The sequence below is a fragment of the Ceratotherium simum genome, chromosome 20 (assembly GCF_057802395.1).
Source record: "Ceratotherium simum simum isolate JZ-2026a chromosome 20, ASM5780239v1, whole genome shotgun sequence".
Classification (NCBI taxonomy): domain Eukaryota; kingdom Metazoa; phylum Chordata; class Mammalia; order Perissodactyla; family Rhinocerotidae; genus Ceratotherium; species Ceratotherium simum.
The window spans coordinates 36548089-36569078 of NC_141919.1; the positions used below are offsets into that span (position 1 = coordinate 36548089).

At 38.2% G+C, this 20990-nt stretch overlaps 1 protein-coding gene across 13 annotated transcripts in view; it reads right to left on the bottom strand.

Moving 5' to 3' along the window:
- Positions 1-20990, bottom strand: part of BNC2 (basonuclin zinc finger protein 2) — a 414875-nt gene that overhangs the window by 226498 nt on the left and 167387 nt on the right. The window lies entirely within an intron of this gene.

Here is a 20990-nt window from a genome sequence, read left to right on the forward strand (position 1 = left end):
AGCAGCACTTCAAAAATCTCAAAAAGGAGGATCATATCCCTACACTCTCAATTCAAAAATGCCTACTGGGATATCTAATACGCTGAACAAAATTTTAAATTAAAGTGTAAGGTGTCAATATTATTTCCTTACTTAGTAAGAAAAAAATATGAAAGGGGACACTTATGAAAACAGATTTTCCCAAAAACTTTGCCTTAATAAGCAATTTCCTGTTCGAGTAAATGTACTGTTAAACATATAGGAACTTGTCTAGAGACTAGCTATAAAGTCCTACTATATTAAGTGTACGGTCCAAAACAGGGGAAGAGGTAATCCCCACTCAAGGAAAGCTCTAACCCAACTAGCTAGCCATTCTTATTAGAGATTTGCTATGTAAACTGAACCCTCCATCAATCCTCAATTCCTTCTATCCTGCTTCTCTAATTAGGCCTTCACTCTTCCCCTTTACTGATGAAAAGGGAAATACCATGACAAGAAAAGGAGCAACTCTGGACTTATGAAGGCAGTGCTCATTTCATCCCAAACACTGGATTCAACAGGGAGTGCTCCCTGTCATTGACCTCCCACCCCTCCAGAGTCCCAAGCGTGTCCTCCCTCCCATGCCATCCTTGGCTGCTACTGCCCAAGTTGTTGCATATCAGCATGCTAATTCTTCCCGAATAGCTGCCCTTTGCCCACAATGCCCATAATTCTCACCAGCCCTCTCAACCACAACTTCATGGGGCCAATACCTTCATGTCCAGTAACATTCCACTACAACTGCACCAAATGGTGGCCTTGACTCACGAGGTTTCACCGAGTTTCTGCTCAGGACCTCTGTCTTTTAGGCTGGGACTGATTTGGGGGCACCAAAGGGAATGTGGCTTTGTAGTAAGCAACTGCACCTTCAGAAATTCTATTTAGTAAAAATTTCTGAAAACTGCCTGTATTCTAGTCTGTTCTGGTGTTGGACATGGTTTCTAGTTGCTGATCGACGACAGATTCATGAAAATGACAGAAAAATAATAGCAGGGGCAGTAACAGTATTTAGGAAAAAAGGGGCAAGTAAGGGGAAGGTGGTGGTTGTCTTTGGCTAAACATGCTGTTTTGCTCCAGGGGTATACTCTCCCCTCTGTAAGCCTGGCCTCAGTCAGCCTTGCTACCATTAAGCGTGTTCCTATGATCAAGAATCATCAATACAGAGTGAACAAACCAACCCAAAGTATAAGTTGGGGACTGGGTCTAACTCGGACACCATCTGTTGACTCTGGTCAAATCACTGCCTTTTCTTCATCTGTAAATTAAATAGCATAGCCCCACGGCTACTTTTCTAAATGGAAGTGAAGATAAATGAAAAATGCTCTACAAATCTAAGGTGATACTGCCATCACACATTATTTTTTTCCTAGTCCTTCCTTCCATTCATTCAATTATGCATGCACTCAAGCTTCTACCCAGTACCTGAAATACATGTGCCAGACACTGTTCTGTGGGCTGGTGGCACCAACATGGATGGGACACGGACCACAAATCAAGGCTCCATGACAGCCTAAATGAGGGTAAGAATAACTAAGAAAGCAATTATAGTATGGTGTGGTAGGAACAGATGGTGTGAGAGAAACAGGGACAGAGGGACACAGAGGACGCTCTGTGAACAAGAAGGCAAGAAACCCAGACCAGGTAGACAAAATGGTGAGAGAACTCTCACAGAAGAAGAAACACCTGAGCTGAGTCATATGTAAGATGTACATGGCCATGCCGTCCTGCAACTGGCTAATACACACACCTGTGCCAGTCTTTTATTTGACTAATAATTATAATTCAGTGACTTTTTCTGTAAACATGTCAACACAATATGTGTGCACTGGAAAGTTTCACTTATATCAATGAAGTATTATGTCTAATGCTGCAGATACCCTGCCTATTCTGAATCTAAGAATTCTTTATAAATCAGGGAAGTGCCTTAGAAATCATAGAAACTATCTCATATTAGACCTGTAACTTCTTTTAGGTTGAGTAGTGCTTACTATCTTATTTTACTCTTTGAAACTGTCTTATGTTACCAAGCACAAAAGTGTGTTTAATATTTGACTGGCATCATGAAGTTATATCTTAGACTAATTTGGAGATAGGAAAACTCATATTGCTAGTTAATTTTCTAATCAGAACAAAATTTACTTTGCTTGTTAAACTATGCCATCAAACTCAAATTCGGATCATTCACAAATAGGATCATATTTGCATTTCTAAGCATAGTGACCAAAGACCCTCCATCTCTACTTTGCTATTCTGTGTCTTCTGACTTCTTTTTAAAAGTCAAAGGTGGATATTCCCAAATTTTCTTTCTTTTATAATTAAGCACTTGATTAAACGAATAACAAGCCTAAAAAAATCTTTAAACATATACTTCATACCTGTTTAACTTTTCCTAGGAATTCATCACTAACTAATTAAAAAGATACATACAGGGGGCCGGCCCCATGGCCTAGTATTGCCGGCCCAGGTTCAGTTCCCGGGTGCAGACCTACACCACTTGTTGGCGGCCGTGCTGTGGCGGCAACCCACATACAAAAGAGAGGAAAATTAGCACAGATGTTAGCTGAGGGCAAATCTTCCTCAGGAAAAAAAAAAAAAAGATACATACTACCATGATTAGTTTTTTAGTCATATTTACAATAAGGACTTCCAGGATTAAAGATACTAAAGGAAATATAATTAATTAACATTTTATTTGCAAATCAATTTTTTTCTTTGTGGTATTTCAATGAATATCTGTATTTGTAAAAAACCAGTAATTTTAATAATTACTACACTGGCAATTTCTTTGCATGGATTATTTCTTGCATAAAATTTGAATTTCTATTTCAATAAATAGTAGGTCATGTGGCCTTTAGTATATTTTTCCCATAAAATACATTTTTTTCTATGAAGTTCTACCTTCTAACATTCTTTCCTCCAGAGCTATATTTTGCCAGAAGCCTTCTCCATCTATCTGTTTTTAGTTTCATCTTCAATTCTTTGTTTTCTTCACTCCAGTAATTTTGGCATTCCCTTGATCTCTGTCTCTCCGTTGCAAATGTTCTCTCTTATAACTCTATGTAGAGGTTTTATTTTGTTTTTCTCAACAGCATAAATCCTTCAATAAAATAGGCACGTGGTATTAAAGATATTTAATATGCTTCATTAAAAGAAAGAAGCAACAGCTTAAAAACACAGGCACAAAAAGGTTACTGACCAATACTTTCAATTATCTGAATACTACAATGCAACTGACAACGCAGAAAACAACACCTAAGCTATCTTGGCAATTAAGTAAACACATCTTTCAAGAAACCATAGGTCAGCTTTCATTACTGAGACTTGTTGGGTGATTCTGTAGCTAAACACTTCAACACACATCCAGCTGATCCGATATGTTTTCTCGGTTCAAACGTGGTATCTAAACAGCAAGTTATCTGCTTTGCTACTGGTATAAAATGTAATCTACACTAATCTATGCCAAGCAAGATTCACAAATATTTTTGGTAATACATCCTTTTAGAAAAACTCGGATGTTTTGAGGAAGTGGTATCTATTTCACTTTATTTATTTATTTTTTAATTTTTATTTATTTATTTTTCCCCCAAAGCCCCAGTAGATAGTTGTATGTCATAGTTGCACATTCTTCTAGTTGCTGTATGTGGGACACAGCCTCAGCATGGCCGGAGAAGCAGTGCGTCTGTGTGCGCCCGGGATCCGAACCTGGGTCGCCTGCATCGGAGCGCACGCACTTAACCGCTAAGCCACGGGGCCGGCCCTATTTCACTTTAATAATAATGCTGATTATTCAACCTGTACACTATACTTGCTTGGCATTTTTCTTCTTTTGGTATTTTTTTCTGCTTGAGTTTACAGTGTTTTAAATTTCACATATAACTTCAAATATTTATGAACTAGTATTAGGATGGCATTTCACTCTAAAAAAATTTTAAGCCAACAGTGAACACTGTAGGTTTCCTATTTCCATTAAGAGAGATAAATACTAATTTCAGAGAAACACATTTTACTCACACACATTGATGTTATGAAACCACTGTCACTAGAAGACATGCTTTGGTTGTTTATCCAAGAATGGTAATGAGATACGATGATCTACCTTCTTGAGCCAAGTTCTCCTTTGTAATAATAGCATCCATTTATTTAACAGCTAACCAACATTTGGAGTGCTATGTTTATTCAAGGAGTTTTTCCCTTTGTAAATCTAACCGGCCCATACAAGAATAAAATCCATAATCAGGCTCTTGTTGATTCCATGCTCTACTCAACTGAGATAGGCAATGCAAACAACCGAAGTATTGTTACAGGACGAGATAATCAACAACGTGGTTAATTGAAAATGAACAGTGGGACTCTCTACTTACTGCCAAATGTAGTCAATTGAAGTAGTCACCTTCAACAGCCCAAGAAGGAAAGTTGATTCTCAATTATTGGAAAGTGAGAATTATCTGAGCAAATAGTACTTTCAACTTCTTATTGACATAGTTAAACAGAATGAGAGATTGACTCTTTTGATAACATTTCATTTTCTCTAGCACCTATCATTTAGATATAATCAAAGAAGAAATGTTTTAAAACCCAAAACAGTTACTAGATTCTTAAGATGGAAAGTAAAGAAAAGTATACTTCAACTTTATACAGAAAGAAAGCAACACAGTGTACTTTTTGAGAATCTACTATGTACCAGGCACTATGCTGGACACCAGAGTACACAAAGATGAACACAGCTTGCTTCTTGCCCTCAAGGAGAATGTCTTTCAGCTGAACTTGCTGATTTTCCACTCTATTTGCCACAGGAAAACACAATCTACTCAAAAACTTGACTAGGGGGCCAGCCTGATGGCGTAGCAGTTAAGTACGCGTGCTCCGCTTCGGGGACCCAGGGTTTACGAGTTCAGGTCCCAGGCGCAGACCGACGCACCAATTATCAAGCCATGCTATGGCAGTGGTCCCATATAAAATAGAGGAAGATGGGCACGGATGTTAGCCCAGGGCCAATCTTCCTCAGCAAAAAGAGGAGGATTGGCAAAGGATGTTAGCTCAGGGTTAATCTTCCTCACACACACACACACACAAAAATTGACTAAAACTTTATCCCCTGTGTGAATTCTTCCTTGGTTTGCCTGTCCTCTGTGACTCCATGGCACAAAGATCAACATTTATCACATTCATTCATTCATCAAGCAACTATTAGGTGCTTTCCTACTAGGGGCCAGGCATGATGGTCATCAATGCTGAGACCCTAAAGATAAACAGGACAGAATCTATCCCTTGGGAAGATGACAATACAACTCTAACAAGTGAGCTTAGCAACAACGGCATATGGCAGAGCTCCCTCAGAAACACTGGCTTATGCATCTTCATATCACCAGCACCTGACATACTGTAGGAGCTAAATATGTTAATTCCGTACCTGATGAAAAGATCTTTAGATGGGAAATCAGAAGACCATGCTTTGACCACAATATGTCACTGTGACACTCTGGGCCTCACTTTTTTCATCAAACAATGAGGTGGCTGTCACTGCCCCATGTGATCTCAGGGTCTACTAGTATATGAGTGGATATTCTGATTTCAAGTGAGAGGGGTAAACATATTTAAGAACCTCAGGATGTGCTTTAAACAATTTTAAACCCATCTAAGCTATGATTAGTTCAATGACTAGGCCTATGCTGAAATCACATCTTGAAACATTATTGTAACCATTATGGTGGAATTTACTCTCTGATTTTGATATATTGAGTTCTTTTCTTGTCTCCCCTTACCCGTAGATGTGTAATTTGGGTCTGCTGTATTCTTTCAAAGGAAGAATTGGCAGGGTGGTTGCTGTTACTTAGGATAAGTGTATAATCTCTTTGACTTTCTCTTGTTGGGCAAACTGCCCAGCGAATATCAATTTTTTTAGAGCTACAAATATGGTTTTAATAGATTCACAGATTTCAAATTATTAGAATTCAGAACACGTCTCTCTCAGGGTGAGCAGATAATTCACAACAATCCATGTAGATGCAAAGGAGATGACAATGGATCGATCTGTATGCGAATAAGTTGACACAGTAGTCTACTGCTCCTCCTATCTCTACAGACCCCCCCACCCCTCAACACACACACTCTTCATATAAAGAAAAGTGCCTCAGTCTATGAGAGTTCAAATTAGTCATAATATCCACTTTAGAGACTGAGGAAGACTTACTGTAAATCAGCCACTCAGAAACCACACTTGACATATTTTGGTTATAATGTAACTATAGTTGCATAATATTGTACCTATTGATTGGAGCTTGGGATTATAGTGGAAAGCAATTGCCATACATTGAAAGTGATCAGCCACAGATAGAAAATTGTTCCCGAAGAGCCCACAAAGGGAATTGTTTTCCTTATAATCTAAAACTCCTTATCCTCTAGATGATATATTCTATCACACCCCTAAGGCTGTATTTTGCCCCAAGGTGCTCAAGTATCTTAACCTCAAATAAGCCAACTGTTCAACTCCCTCAAACCAAGAGAAAGCTCTAGCAGAGTATACTGAACTCTCTCTTTATTGAAATAGTACTGTGTGTTCTAAGTTGGAACAAAAGAGCAAATCAGAAGAACGTTTCACTGGGTAACAACTCCAACTGATTGAGGATGTTATAACAGCTATAAATTCATATTAGAATATGCCTCTCTGTTGTTGTCCATCCCTATCCTTTACTTTTAAAAAATATATTAGTTTATTGAGGGAATTACTGCATGTCAGATATTGTGTGATGCATTTTTCCTGCAAGGTGTCCCTTCCATCTACCTGTACAAAAGAGAACTCGTTCTTCTCTACCACCCTTAAAATATCATTCCCATAAGCAGTATGTATTCCTTTAAAAACAGGAACACGCAGAAAGGAAACAAATCAGATACCACAGATAAATAATTAAGAGCAGTTCATCCCACGTAAAAGAAGCCAAACATGTTAACAGACTTGAACTGCAGAGCTTAAAGTGGATGTTAGGAAACTTCGATGTTGTTTCATTCCCTCTGCGTGATCCATGATAGCAGTTAACCTTATAATTTCTGGACCATGACTTCAATAAACATAAGTCACTACAATAAAAAGAACACATATAGTAATTGTGTAACAATTGCTTTTGTTAGAAGTTGGTTTCAGAAACAGATTCTTCTGTTATACAAGTACTAAAGACGCATAATATTTCGATCTCACTGGGGGCTACTTTTTAGTTTTTCCTTACACTCTTTAAATCTTCACTAATCTATCAGATGTCACAGTTTAATAGAAGCATTTACTATACCTATCAGGGTTCCTGTGTCCATTTGGAAAAATGTAGTAAGGATTTGTGTCTATTTTTGAAGGTCTGAAAGAGCCAAATCACCCTGTGGCAGAATTCGGCTAAATAACTCTTTTTAAGAAGAATATTAATAGTCGCACAGTTGACAACTTTCCCTCCATTGCAAAATCAAGGATATGGGATATAATTGGGACAATGCCTCTAAGTGTTTTGTGTTTCAATGTGGATAAAGCAATGGACCTGTGTCCATGAAAGAGAAATGCATTACCTATTCCAGATCACTCTGGTCCTAACGGTGAATGACCTGTTTTCCAGGCGGTATGCTAAAATTATTGAGGAAAATGCCAACAGTCCTGTCAAATAACAAGGTGGGGGTAAAGGCATACCTGCACTCACCTGAGAAGCACACTACCACAAATGAGGGATTCAGAACGGCAAATACTCCAGAGCACTCTAGACTTTTAGAGCCACACTGAAAACAAAGTATTGGTCCCTCAAGTGGGGTCCTCCTCTGCACTACTAAAAATGCTCTCTGTCTCACCTCTTCTCGAGCCTCATCACCAACTTCCCCCATGTAAAGCTAATTAGCGTCTTACTCTGAGTTTGCCCCATGTGCCTCATGCTTCCTGACAACCTAGAAGAAGATGCATACGCACAAGTCAGCAGTGTGGAGAGTTAACGCTCAGCGAACCACACTGATCAACCGAGAATGAGACCCAATGGGTAAACATTTCCCCCTTTTATTTCTGGGGGAGACATTTTCATGAGGTGCCTAAGAAGGCCTCAGTGAGAATGAACACGTATTAATTATAGCACTGATCACCTCAATAATTCATCTTTGTATTGGTTTCCCCTGGTCCTTCATTCCTACTCTGGGATCTACTCAAATAAAGTACCTTTATACAAGTCACTGTCTCAGGATCCATTTGCAGGAGGACCTGGGTTAAGTCAGCTCCCCAGAAGACATTCTAAAAGGTATAGTTGAGATAATATCTGACTGTATCAAAATGAAGGAAGAGATCAGAGACATAATTCACAGTAAAAAGGAAAAGATAAATGATAAAAGGAGATAAACTAGGAATGCACAGGAAGGCTAGATCTAGATCTCCCCATCCAGAAGAATAAGCAGCCCATGGAGAGGCCAAACTGATCAGAAAAATTCTAAAGGGTTCAACTCGTAGCCCTTGACTTTTACCACCAGGGCTTCTATTTGACAGAGAGCAAGACTACACCCCAGAGCTTCTCATTGGCTCTGGTCATATGCATCACTCTCAGCTAGAAACAGGACATGTAGCCTCATGCTGTCCTCTCAGCTCTTTGAAACCTGCTTCCTATCAGATCTGAGAAGTAGGCTCTAATAAGTAAGTAGAGGAGAGCAGTCAGCCCACTGTTAGTCACCCCTGCAACCCAGAAGGCGTCCTGTCCCACCATATGCTTGGCTTCAATACTGGTTTGACAAGTATTGTCCTGAAACGCTTCCAGGAAACAGACCCAAACTCTATCAAATAAACCTGCATAGTTCAACAGAGATTGAAAATCCAAGTTGCATAATCCAGAAAAGAGCCAAGTGTAACAGTGAAAATGTATTCTTACACATATTGTGAGGTTGTCTTACGCCACACATTCTCTCATTAAGCAAACTCTAAACAAATCATTCATCGGTGATTGGTGTGAGATTTTTTAGTGGTTACTGATTCACAAAACCACAGAAATAATACATATTTTGCTAACAGCCAGGGATGTTGCTATGGCATCATAGATAATCACTGTTGAAACAGGAAGATCTGTGGCACTCCTATGAAGATGAGACAAAAATCGTTAAAATAATCTATGCAAATATCTGATTTGTCAATTTGGAAATGTTTAATATCAACACAGACCAGAAAAGAAAGAAAAAATCCTAATTGTTCAGGCCAAAATGAAATCACAATTAAGATTCTAATGTACACATTCAGAATTGCCCTGTGCATAATCCTAAAAGAACATTAATCTAAATCAATTCTCTAGATTAAGTAGGAACAACAAAATACCACTCATCAGGCTCCTTTCATAAAAGCAAATCAAGAGGGAATTACCTGTGACATTTTTTTCTGCAATTCATTAGTTAAATTATTGGACACCACTGTGGAATTCTATAAAGAATAAGAGAATGTCATAGAGTAGCAAGATCAATAAAATGCACACCTTTGATTCAATTTCTCAAAAGCAAAGTTTTCACTTTGGGACATAAAGAAACCAACTTCATGGAGTCAGGGGGATGGTGATGGGGAAAGTAGGCATAGTAAATAAGGGCAAAAACACCAAGCAAAACTTCTGAATCAAATACTAATAATGACACTAAAAAATTTCCTTTGCCCTAGGACTCCTACTTAGTTTTTGTTTTTTTTAACAAGTGTTTCTGTCTTCTGCTCTCTAGCTGACAAGAGTACTTTCCACTTCATACAAAAGATAATGAATGTTCCTTGCATGTGTGAAACGTGAACTTATGTAACTGTTATAAATAAAAGTCTTTTGCACATCAAAGAAAAAAAAACTTTGTTTATTCAAGAAATTCCTAATGGTTTCATTTATAAGGAAAACTTTCTCTTTATTTGAGACCCAGTAGCACAGCAGAGATAGCTGGCAGACAGCAGGTAGCACTCATAATGAACTTTGCACAGTTTTGAGAAAACCATATCTGAAGGCAGTTTCTTCTTCTGGGGTCACTAGATGAGTGGTTCAAAAAGAATAAAGTATCCCGGGGAACATCATGAGATACAAAAAACAAAAAAACCCACACAACTGGAGGGGTAGGGGAAGAACATTCCTGCTAATTAAACTTTCCAGTTCTCATGGTCCTCTACATACACAAATCCCTGTCAAGAAAGGCCTGCAGGATCAGGCCTGTACCAAGAAAAAGTATACCATCATCACATTAATTATATTATTACTTCATAATGCTAACCAGCCAAGTTTATATAGAAGAGATTAAATAACAAGATAATCTTATAAACAATGCTCATTTCATCAGTGTACCAAATAAGTTTGATTTATATCAGCAACTGTTCTAATTAATTTATGCATCCACATGCTTTAATTTACACAGACAGACACCTACACTGGGGTAGGAAGAGCTATGTTTTTAACGTCTTGAACTTTGAGACGGGTTCATGTTTAGACTTCCCAATGTTGCAGTTTTAGTTCCCCCACACTTCAAAAATGAAGTGACTGTTAAAATACCTTGCATTAAAGTCGAAGCATGCAGAAAGAAAATATTTTATCAAACTCAATACCTATCTCCCCCGGCCAATATTTATGTTTAATTTTAGTTGGTATAGCTTTACTCAAACTTACAACCAGATCTGTCCATTCATAAGTTGTGCACCTATCTCTTCTTACCAATATTCCCCTCAAAGCCTTTTCGATATATTAAGTTCTTTTTGTTACAGCGTCAATCTTAAATTCCTATATTTGTCTTAATGCAGTTTCTAGTTGACTTAGAGGGGGAAAAGGCTGCTAATTTAAAAAAGCATATACAATTTCTACTAACATCAGGGGCTTGGATAAAATTTATAAAGTACACTCCAGGATGCTGGTTTACAATAGCAAGTACCACCAGTCAACAGCTAGAAATGGGAAAATTCCTGAGAGGGAGGAAAATTCAACTCATCCCAATTCCTTAACCAGAAAGACCAAAACAACATCTCCAAATCCAGACCCCTTACAATAAGCTATCAGTGACATCATGCTAATGCCAGCACTCTTTGAAAACCTTAAAAAATAACAATGTAAAGGAATATCCTGGTGTCAGGATTATTCCAGTTTAGTCAATTTACAACTTCCATGGATAGTTTCAGTGTGGGGATGAGGATGTCTGTTTACTTATTTAATCAGGCAAGCAAAAAGGTTTTTACTTGTCTTTGATATAAAACTTGTATTTATGTATTTGATCAATGTTTATTTGCAGGACCTTAACACAATAACAGACGTCAGCTACATTATCTGTTTTTGATTATAAACTCCTAAAGGGCAGAGACCCTGTCTATTCAGCTCACTTTTTATAGGATACACACACAGTACCATACCCAAAAAGGCACTTAAAGATGGTTTTTATAATAACAATGATTTCAAGGGGACTAGGTCTGCTTCTATGCTCCATGAAACTCCACTGGCACGTACTGAACATTAAAGAGTAACACTTTTATATTCTTGGGTAACTCCATTCTTCAGATATCTGTAATGGCACTTTTCTTTTGAAACATGAATTATTTAGATGGGACTATTTCCACTTCTTGATGTTTAAGAGTTAGCTTTCGTCCAACACCTATATTCTATCTCACTCACACTAGAAGATGAAAGAAAAAAGAGTCAGACCCAAACATTCCATTTCTTAACATCGAGTTCACACATTTCCTGCATCAAGCAGAAGGATCTGCTGTTTTCGTGGGGGAACCTGCCAAGACCACTACTATGGTACCTAAAAATGCAGCCTCCTTGCATTCCTTATGTTCCCTCGATTCATACAGAACAAGGGAAACAGTGAGTCAAATAATTTTCTGTGATGAGAAAAAATTTAGAACACTGCTATATAATACTTATAAACTCTAAAGGAATAAAAACCAGTAACCAATATCTTAAAGGCTCTGTTCTGACACATCAGAAATGGAGAATTTTTACTAACTATGTAATTCTGGGTAAGTCTTTTAAAATTTCTGGGCCTTGATTTCCAAATCTGTAAAATGAAGACATTATATAACTTCACATAACTTCCAGGTTTAAATTTTGAAACATATGAAAAAAAAAAACAGAGTTCTAAAAAATCTCACACACAAATTGAGATTCCATTATCTACCCAAACAAAAGGTTTCTTCTGTCTTTTGCGGGTGGAGGCGTGGGGACTATGTGTTCTCAATGTAAAGTATTCATTACAACTAACTCCAATAAAATATTCAAACAGAACATCACTAGTTATTCTTGCAAACATATAAAAAATATGGACTTATATGTAATGAGATATATGTTGTATGTATATACCAAATCCATACACATGTACATACTCCCACATAAACACATAATTCTCTCTATTCAAGCCAAGAATTAAAATACTTTCTGTATTCATATCTTCTGTTTCATAGCTTCTGTGAAGCTGCTACAACTTAAGAACTTAAAGTAAAAATAAGCATCTTATTTAACACTTCTTATATTAATACTGACAGTTACCAACATGAAACAGCTTATGTTAAGTTAGTCATCTGAAATCTAGATAACATTCTCTGAAACAGTAGTATTGAGAGAGAATGCAGAATGTAGTGAAGTTCTCAGGTCATTCAACCAAGGTTTATTTAATCTAAAATGTACCTGAAATATAGAACTCAAGATACAGAATCTATGAATTTAAAGCTATTTAAGCAAAGAGCAACAGTAACAACAGCAAGAGAAGAATAAAGCAGGCCCTGAAACTATGCAGGGGCACCCAGTTCACACTCCACCAAAATAAAAAAAGGGGGAAAAAAACTTAAGTTCATGAAACTGCTTTTTATCTGTATTTACTAAGACACTTTCAAAAGAAAACTTGAAGCGACTATTGAGTATACCATCATTTTCTTATTTGTTTTGAGAAACAAATAAATGCACTACACGATGCAGTGACTTCTTCCAAGTAAAGAAAGAAAAACATGGGTATCTTATTCAAAATTGCCTATGCTCACCTTGGATTCCTTATTCTTGGGGAAAAAATTATAAAGCTGTTTAAAGGTTAATAATATCCAAATAGTCAAGATATGTGAAATTTTCAGGAAAAAATTTCTTCCTAATTTCTATCTGCTCAGCCAACAGAAGCTAGTACAATACATTTATATAACAACAATGCATTCACTCTTAGTTATGTGCTAGGCATATCATCTTACACACATACATTACCTCCTTCACGCCTTCCAACAACGCCAAGAAGACAGACCTGAAGAACTCAAGTCTTCCTATTCTGTTTATTCAATTAAAATGAAATCCAAAACACACAGAAGCAATACCCTAACTACTGGTTACTCTCTCAGACCTCAGGAAACTCAAGTGCTTCGATCTGAGTGTCTTCCTCTTATGTCGGTGTAAGAAGGAAGATAGTAACGGAGCCACAAATTTTTGGCTTTAATCAATAACTATTCCATTCAAGAGTCCAGGGAACAGAATAATTTAGTGAGTATTCTGCATTCCTTTTAAAAAAACTAATCAAGGTTCATTCACATTCCTTAAAAAAATCCAGCAACGGTCATACGAGCTTGGGTAAAATGCAACCTAAATTTTATAAGTTTACTATTTACGTAGCTGTGGATAATAATCTTTTAACTAGTAGCAGGAAAACTAAGATTATAAATGAAAACAGAATTGCAGAAGATGGAGAATGAGAATAGGTTGTAAGGAGAATTGAATATAAAAGGATGAGAATAAAGGAAAAAAGAAAATGGAGAAGGAAAAGGAGAAGGGAAAAAGAGGTGATTCAAACAGGGAAAAGAGAAATGAGCTAGCGAGGAGACTGACGAGCAAAGAGAGAAGACGCTGGTACTAAAATGGCTCTTATCCAAGACTCGCCAGAGCCCTGGACCATCGCCTCTATCTGACAGCGGGATTACCTCTCCGATGGTTTTTAAAAAATGCTTTCTGTATCTAAATGGTCTCATTTTATTTTTCAAATTCCCATTTTTATTTTTAAATGAAAGTTCTGAAGTTTGAAAACTCTGCTTATGTGTAAACGAATGACTTTTACTTTAGAAATGTACGTTGGAACCTACACACCATTGCTCAGTTTAGTGCTCAAAACCTCAGAGATGCCCCGACATTCCAAACCTGACAGTCTTTACTTTGTAAGGAAATGAGGGCTGCCTCTTTCCACAGGGCCTGAAAATTACATTTGAAATCAGTCTTCACGACTGTGCAAAGCCCAAAAATATGTCCATCTGCTTGAGGAGTAATCTATCACCAAAGATAGTTGTTTTCATTCTCAAGGAGACAACATAGTTGTGTCCAAAGTGTCAGAAGCTCTCAAAGGAACATCCAAAGTTAGTCATCAGAGAGCCTGATGTATGTATGTATGCACATCATACAGCAGGACTATGTATGTACACTCCAGCCTGGAGTACGTACACAAAGCGATGGCAAAGAATGTTGTACTCAAAGCCAGACTCTAGAAAGGTAAACTGCGCATCAATCAATTCAGCCTGGCTTAGCAGGCTAAGAACCCCACCCATCCACCCCGCCTTGACTTGATGGCTTGCTGCTTTCTACCCATCCCCCTCCCTATCCTCTCTGTGCTCCAATATAGCACCGGTCTTTATTATATTCCTCAATACCATAAGAATGCTTTTATATAAAAATTCATTAAATAATGTGTACCACTTTCAATATATTGATCCTACAAACTCTAACTCTCTGAAGTGGTTCAATACGATGTCATCACTACACAGCAACTTGTTTCATTTACAGTATCTGTTTCACTTCTACTCATGAGCTAATATAATTTTTTTTTTTTACTGCATACAGGCTGCTAGACACATGTGCATGGCAAATGGAATCTGAACTTAGCTTAACAGCCTCATTTATTCCTGATGGTTTAAATTATTTCATCACAATTAATGACACCCCCTCAGCTTCCTGTGCAGCACTGCCAGATGTTCAGAGACCACAAAGCCACTCTCTTCTTTGACGGCTGGTGACAAGTCGTCCTCTGAAGGACGTTCCCTAGGTACGTGAGCCGGATGACACCTCCATTGCTTAGCACCTCTCAGCCTCCCAGAGTAACCATGTTGAGGAAAAAGCAGGAAAGCATGAGAAACCAGCAAATGCATTAGCGAGGACAGATTATGCGAAGTGATCTAAACTCGGAGGAACTTGGCTCCTGCCACAGGAGTTCTAACCTTGTTGTTTTATGCAAGAACTCTTCGCCTCCAACTTCCCAGCCACTGGCAACCACTGAGTGCCTAGCATGGTGTCAGTCCTCAGGGAATGTGAAAGGACAATAAAAATATAAACTTTTCCACAGGGATCCCTTTGGGTTTTGGTAATTTTGTTTTAGGAGTGTTGTTTAAACTTACCATCTTCATCATGATCATCATCTTGTTTCTGAGTGTGAACAATCTGAACAGTTTATCATTGTTTACATCTTCTACGATTTTCTTCTATCCTATTCAACAGACACTTCCAATAGAAACATACATTTGGGCAACTCGTGGTAAACAGTTTTACCCCTTTTCCTTTAAGTCTTACTGAGGTATAATATAATTGATACATAAAAAGTTGCACACATTTCATGTATACATCTTGATGAGTCTGGTTTACCTCCTTCTCTTAGGCTTGGTAGGATTTATTCTTTTCAGAGGCTGTTGGTTTTTTGTTTTTGTTCTTGTTAGGTTTTGTTTGTTGTTGTTTTGTTAATTTTTTCTAACGAACACACTGAAAAACAGCCTTCACACTTTTCCTATTTTGATTCTACTATGAGCAAAGCCATTTACTCCTTTCCTTAACAACAAAAAACAAAATTTTTCTAAGTACAGGAATTCAGAAACAGTTATCATCTTATATTCATCATTTGAATTTCACACAAAAATATAAATTCGTATAATCACAGGTAGCTAAGAGGGTGGCAGAAACAGTGAACACGATAAGAACTTTTACAATAAGAATCCCATACTCCAGCTCTAATTTGGAAAACTTTTCCATCAACTAGAGAACATGTGGCAGACATTCTATGGATTATTTTTTAAATGTTAAAAAAAAAATAAAAACGCTGATCTTATTCAGGGAACAAGGGGCCTTTTCGTTTGCCAAAAAGTGTAATAAGAAAATTCAAAGGCCACCTGTGTCAGCCCACCCTATAGTATGAACATAAGCTATAAGAGCATTTTAAAAAATATTTTTAAACTGAGATGAGGAAAAAAAACAATCAATATCAATACAGATTCTAAGCAGCTGCAAAAGGCTTCTGTGCATGTTAGCGATTATGTGTGTGGCCTACACAGGCTAATTTCAGATGCCTCCAAAACTCAGCCTACTTTCTCTTTTATAAGCTATTTGGGATTAAAACTAGGAGCTCATCCATATCAACTTTGACAATCGACACAAATACAGGGTTAGCTAACCAAGCCAAACGAGTTGGATTTTCCCCTTCATGGATGGCTTTTTTAATCTTCATTGACTACTGAATTTTACCAGACATGCTACACTTAATATTTTGACAGTTATTTACTAAAATTACTTTCCTAGGAAGTCCTATGAAACCAACAGTCTAGTTTTTATCAGAATGGAGGCAATCAGAGAGCAGTCGTGATGATGACATACTCACAGCCAGGAGACAATAGGAAACTCTTAGCACTCCCAGAGTTGCATCAAATTTTCCATGGACCGAAACTCAAATGAAATAGCAATTACTGAGAGGTAGATAAGTAAAATAAACAACTAATTTCATACAGTGAAGTTGGGGGAGAGTCATATGGACCTCATTCTGTTGTCTCCAAACACTTTATCGGAGGGGAAAAAGGAGCTGAGTAAACTTTAAACTCTCATGTAGGGATGTATCGCTTGTGTGTCCCTGGCAGATGTGGAAAGGAGATGAAATGGGCAAGGGAGAATCAAATATCCCATCGCTGCAGGTTTGTGGAGGGAGAGCGCACTGCAAAGATCTCACATCTGGCAATCATTTGTCAATAGCTGGAAAGAGAACGGCAGGAAACTTTCTGGCTCTTGGAGAAGATGAAAAGACAAAAACCATGTGTCTCTCACTCACACACACACACACACACACAGACACACACACACACACTCTCATTCTGCAATGGTACAATGACTACTACACTTATACCCTACCCCCTCTTCCCCCCTCCTAAATTTAATGATCTTCAGATATACTCTACTCCATGGTCAAAAACATGCAGTCACTTGACTTGTTAAAGCTGCAGTGTATGTACATTTTTCAAATAAACCCCAGGGCTGATGTGAGAAAATCAAAATCAGTCAAGCATAGACCGCCTGGTACTTTGGGCAGGAATCCTTGTGGTTTAGTCAATAAACAGAATCTGAATGAAAGACACCACAGTAACTAGACAGTAAGGTTTTGAACAGTTCTTAACCTGAAGGGGGTTGAGGAAGGCGGGTACACTAGTGACCATGGACACAGGGCTACCAGTCCACTGAGATTGCCTGCTCTACCTGTGACGTGACTGTGTTTAGCACAAGGTCATCTGCTGTTTCTAACACACACTCAAAAAAAGAGTGAACTTATATCTGAGGGATGTTGTGAATGAATCTGGGGAGGGAACAGTTTGTTGCTGTTGTTGTTCTTTAAATAATTATACCTATTTAATAGGGTAGGAAGTTCCAGGAAACCTCAGATCCTATTTAGTCCATACTGGTGACAACAATATAGAAAATTTGCTAGCTTCATAATGAGTCCAAAAAAATGACCAGCTTTGCCCCAGTAGGTTTTTCATGTAATAAAAAGTTTTCAAGACTATCCACACAAATTAATTAACTTCTCCAAAATTGTAGAAATTTAAATCTGTTCGCGGTGATCGACAGACTTCAATGGGCAGCTCTCGGTTCATCCTTATGCTGCATTTAACTAGCAGCAGCCGCCGAGCTTGTCCCTGTGATTCCATAAGTGAATGCTGCAGGTTGTTTAATAACCTGGCAAATTCACAGTAGCTTGTCAAATTATTACAGGAACAGTGTCATCACTAAACAAGCCTGATCACGGTTAATTACAATGCAGACTAGAGAGCAGCCACAATTGTTCATTAATTACAGGAAGCACCTCATTTAAATTTTATGGAAATTTACACTTGCACCCCGGTATGTCTGGGGGGGAAAAAAAAAGTGATCCTTCACACATTCACAGAAGAAAGGAATCTGTGGTTTATGAAACATCACAGTAAATTGTGTCTAATCTGGTACTGAAACATTGGTTCATTATTTACTCTAATTTTCTAAGCACTTTAGTGGTGAAAAATATCAAGTCAAACCCCACATCTTGAATTCCCAACCAAGAAAGGAACTGTGCTGGCTGGCTAACTGTAACAATTTAATACATGATGAGGCACAGTTAGAGAAGGAAAGAAACTTTTCTCTGATTAAAAATAAAATATTTAGGGGCCGGCCCAGTGGCACAAGCGGTTAAGTGCGCGTGCTCCACTATGGCGGCCCGGGGTTTGCCGGTTCGGATCCCAGGCGCGCATCGACGCACCGCTGTGGCGGCGTCCCATATAAAGTAGAGGAAGATGGGCATGGATGTTGGCCCAGGGCCAATCTTCCTCAGCAAAAAAGAGGAGGATTGGCAGATGTTAGCTCAGGGCCGATCTTCCTCACAAAAAATTAATTAATTAATCAATTAAATTAAATATTTAACAGCAATTAAGAGAGGTCTAAACTAGACTAGCCATTTCCCATAAAATAATTATATAAAAGCACAATTTTTTGCTACTATACATCAGTTACCCTCCTGAGATCAAAAAAAGTACACAGTTTCATATCTACTTCAAAAGCCACTGAGGAAAATCAACAAAGTTAGACAGTAAACCAATGTTTTGATTTCTAGCCACTTTTTCTAAATCTAGCATATTAACACAAAAAGACAGCAAATGCTCTGCAAAAGTCAAGTCAGGCATACACTTCAAGGATGACAGTCATTCAAAACCAAATATATATATTCATGAAAGAGTGTCAGGGATCTTGGGATTATTAAACGATCAAGTTGCTAAACTATTTGAAATTTTCGGACTAAAAGGAGAGGTTTCAAGGAAGCAGGTAAAAAACACGAAGGGGCTCCACCACTCATGAGAACTCAACGTCAGCTAAAATATAAAAGTCAACCAAGTATGGGCGCTGTGTATCTAAATGAAAATTCTCTGTAGGGAAGGATATAAACAAACCGTTGCTCCTAAATTCGAGGTGCACAAGAGGTTATTCTCAGAATCAAGAGGCCAAACAGCAAACCCTCTAGTGGTTATAATGCCTGGCCCTGGGGGAAAGCCTGAGATGCAGCAGGAAAAGTAGACGATTCTGGCAAGTCCTATAGTGGGTTCCCTGGAGTGTAGAGTTGGACTCAAAAAATAAGAAATGGCTCATTCCCTAGGGGAAAAAAAAAAAAAAAGGGACCAGAATACACATGCCATGGCAAGAATGAAATGACTCTAAGCTAAAAACTACTCCTGGACTTGTTAGCTGGTGAAGAACATATGAAGTGTCAAGTTTTTTACGACTGACATAATATGGATATGCACCAGATATTATTAAAATGTATGGAAGCCATATTTAGAAAGAGAGAAAAAATCCAGAAGGAAATGGTTCGAGGGGGTCCCAGTTTATTTATCAATTCACCATAGTTGACTATCTTTTAACAGATTCAACTTTTCCACTCAGCCAGCCAAAATGGTGTTACAAGATGAGGAATCCAATAAAATAAGCACTTTCATTTCTTTGCCCAGGAACTTGGTTTTCTTTGCAAGGCCCATGCTGAATTGTCAACTCCACAATCTGTTTGATCATCTCCAACTAGAGTTTCACTTAAACATGTAAATATACATCTTCTCTCTTGGTATGTCAAAATAACGTGCTCCATTGGTCTCTTTCAGTTTTATTTCACACACTCACATCTGCAAAACCCATTGTTCTTTGTGCCATAACTCAAGGTTCAAAAACAGATTATCCAACAACCACCCATGACAGACCATTCCAGGTGATGTGTTTGAAGAATATCACTCGTCCTCCCCACAGAGGTCAAGGGTCAGACTATTCTCCACAAAGAGTCTTCCATCACTCTGCATTTGTGTGTCACACACAAGCTGTTAGCTTTCTAAAACTGGGAAATACATGATCATGTCTCATATGTGTCACACCTGCTTTTCTGTTGTATTGTAGCCATACACCACCCAGATAGTACCAGCTTGTGGCACAGCAGAGCTCAGGTGGTCTTCCCTAGGCCAAGAGCAGGTGTGCAAGAGATGGTGTGCCCTTCAGCACCATAAAAACTGAACCTCCTCCTACCACCACTTCCACCTTCACTCCCACTGTGAAGGAGTCCATTTTTAAAACTCTTCTCTTTTCTCATGTGGGGTGTCTAAATCAGTAAAAATGTTTTAAAACTGAGCTCACTATGCTCATCCCATAAGTCTGAAAATCCAGAAAATGATGCCAAATAGAGGTCCTAAAAAATTAGTATGACTTTGCTCATGCTAGGGGATCCTATCCACGCTGAAAATTCAGCCCGCATCCTTGCATGATTGGAACACGTATTCCTTAAACATTAAAAGGTACATGGAACTAGAGCCATGTCTTGGGCCAAGATGTCATATTTATATTTTTAATTTGCAATACACCAAACTGCTTCTAAGGCCTCAAGACCACACAAAATGAACTGAATTCCAAGTCAATACTTTCATGAAAAATGTACTTTGCTAATAAATTTAATGTTACACCACAGGACATATCTCCCAACTCATGAAGAGGGGAGATACATATCATTAAGTCCTATTTTTCCAACAGAGCCCAGTTGAATGGCTTCTGTTCTCCTGAGCTGGGAGACCATTATGCAGGAAGCATGGCTCGCTCACCATGTATCCCAGCGCCTAGCACAGTGCTTAGTACGTGATGACGATGATTTAAAAAGATAAAAGCTAAATTTACTGAGCGCCTGTTACATGGCAGACGCTGCGCTAACTGCCAGATATACAATGTTTA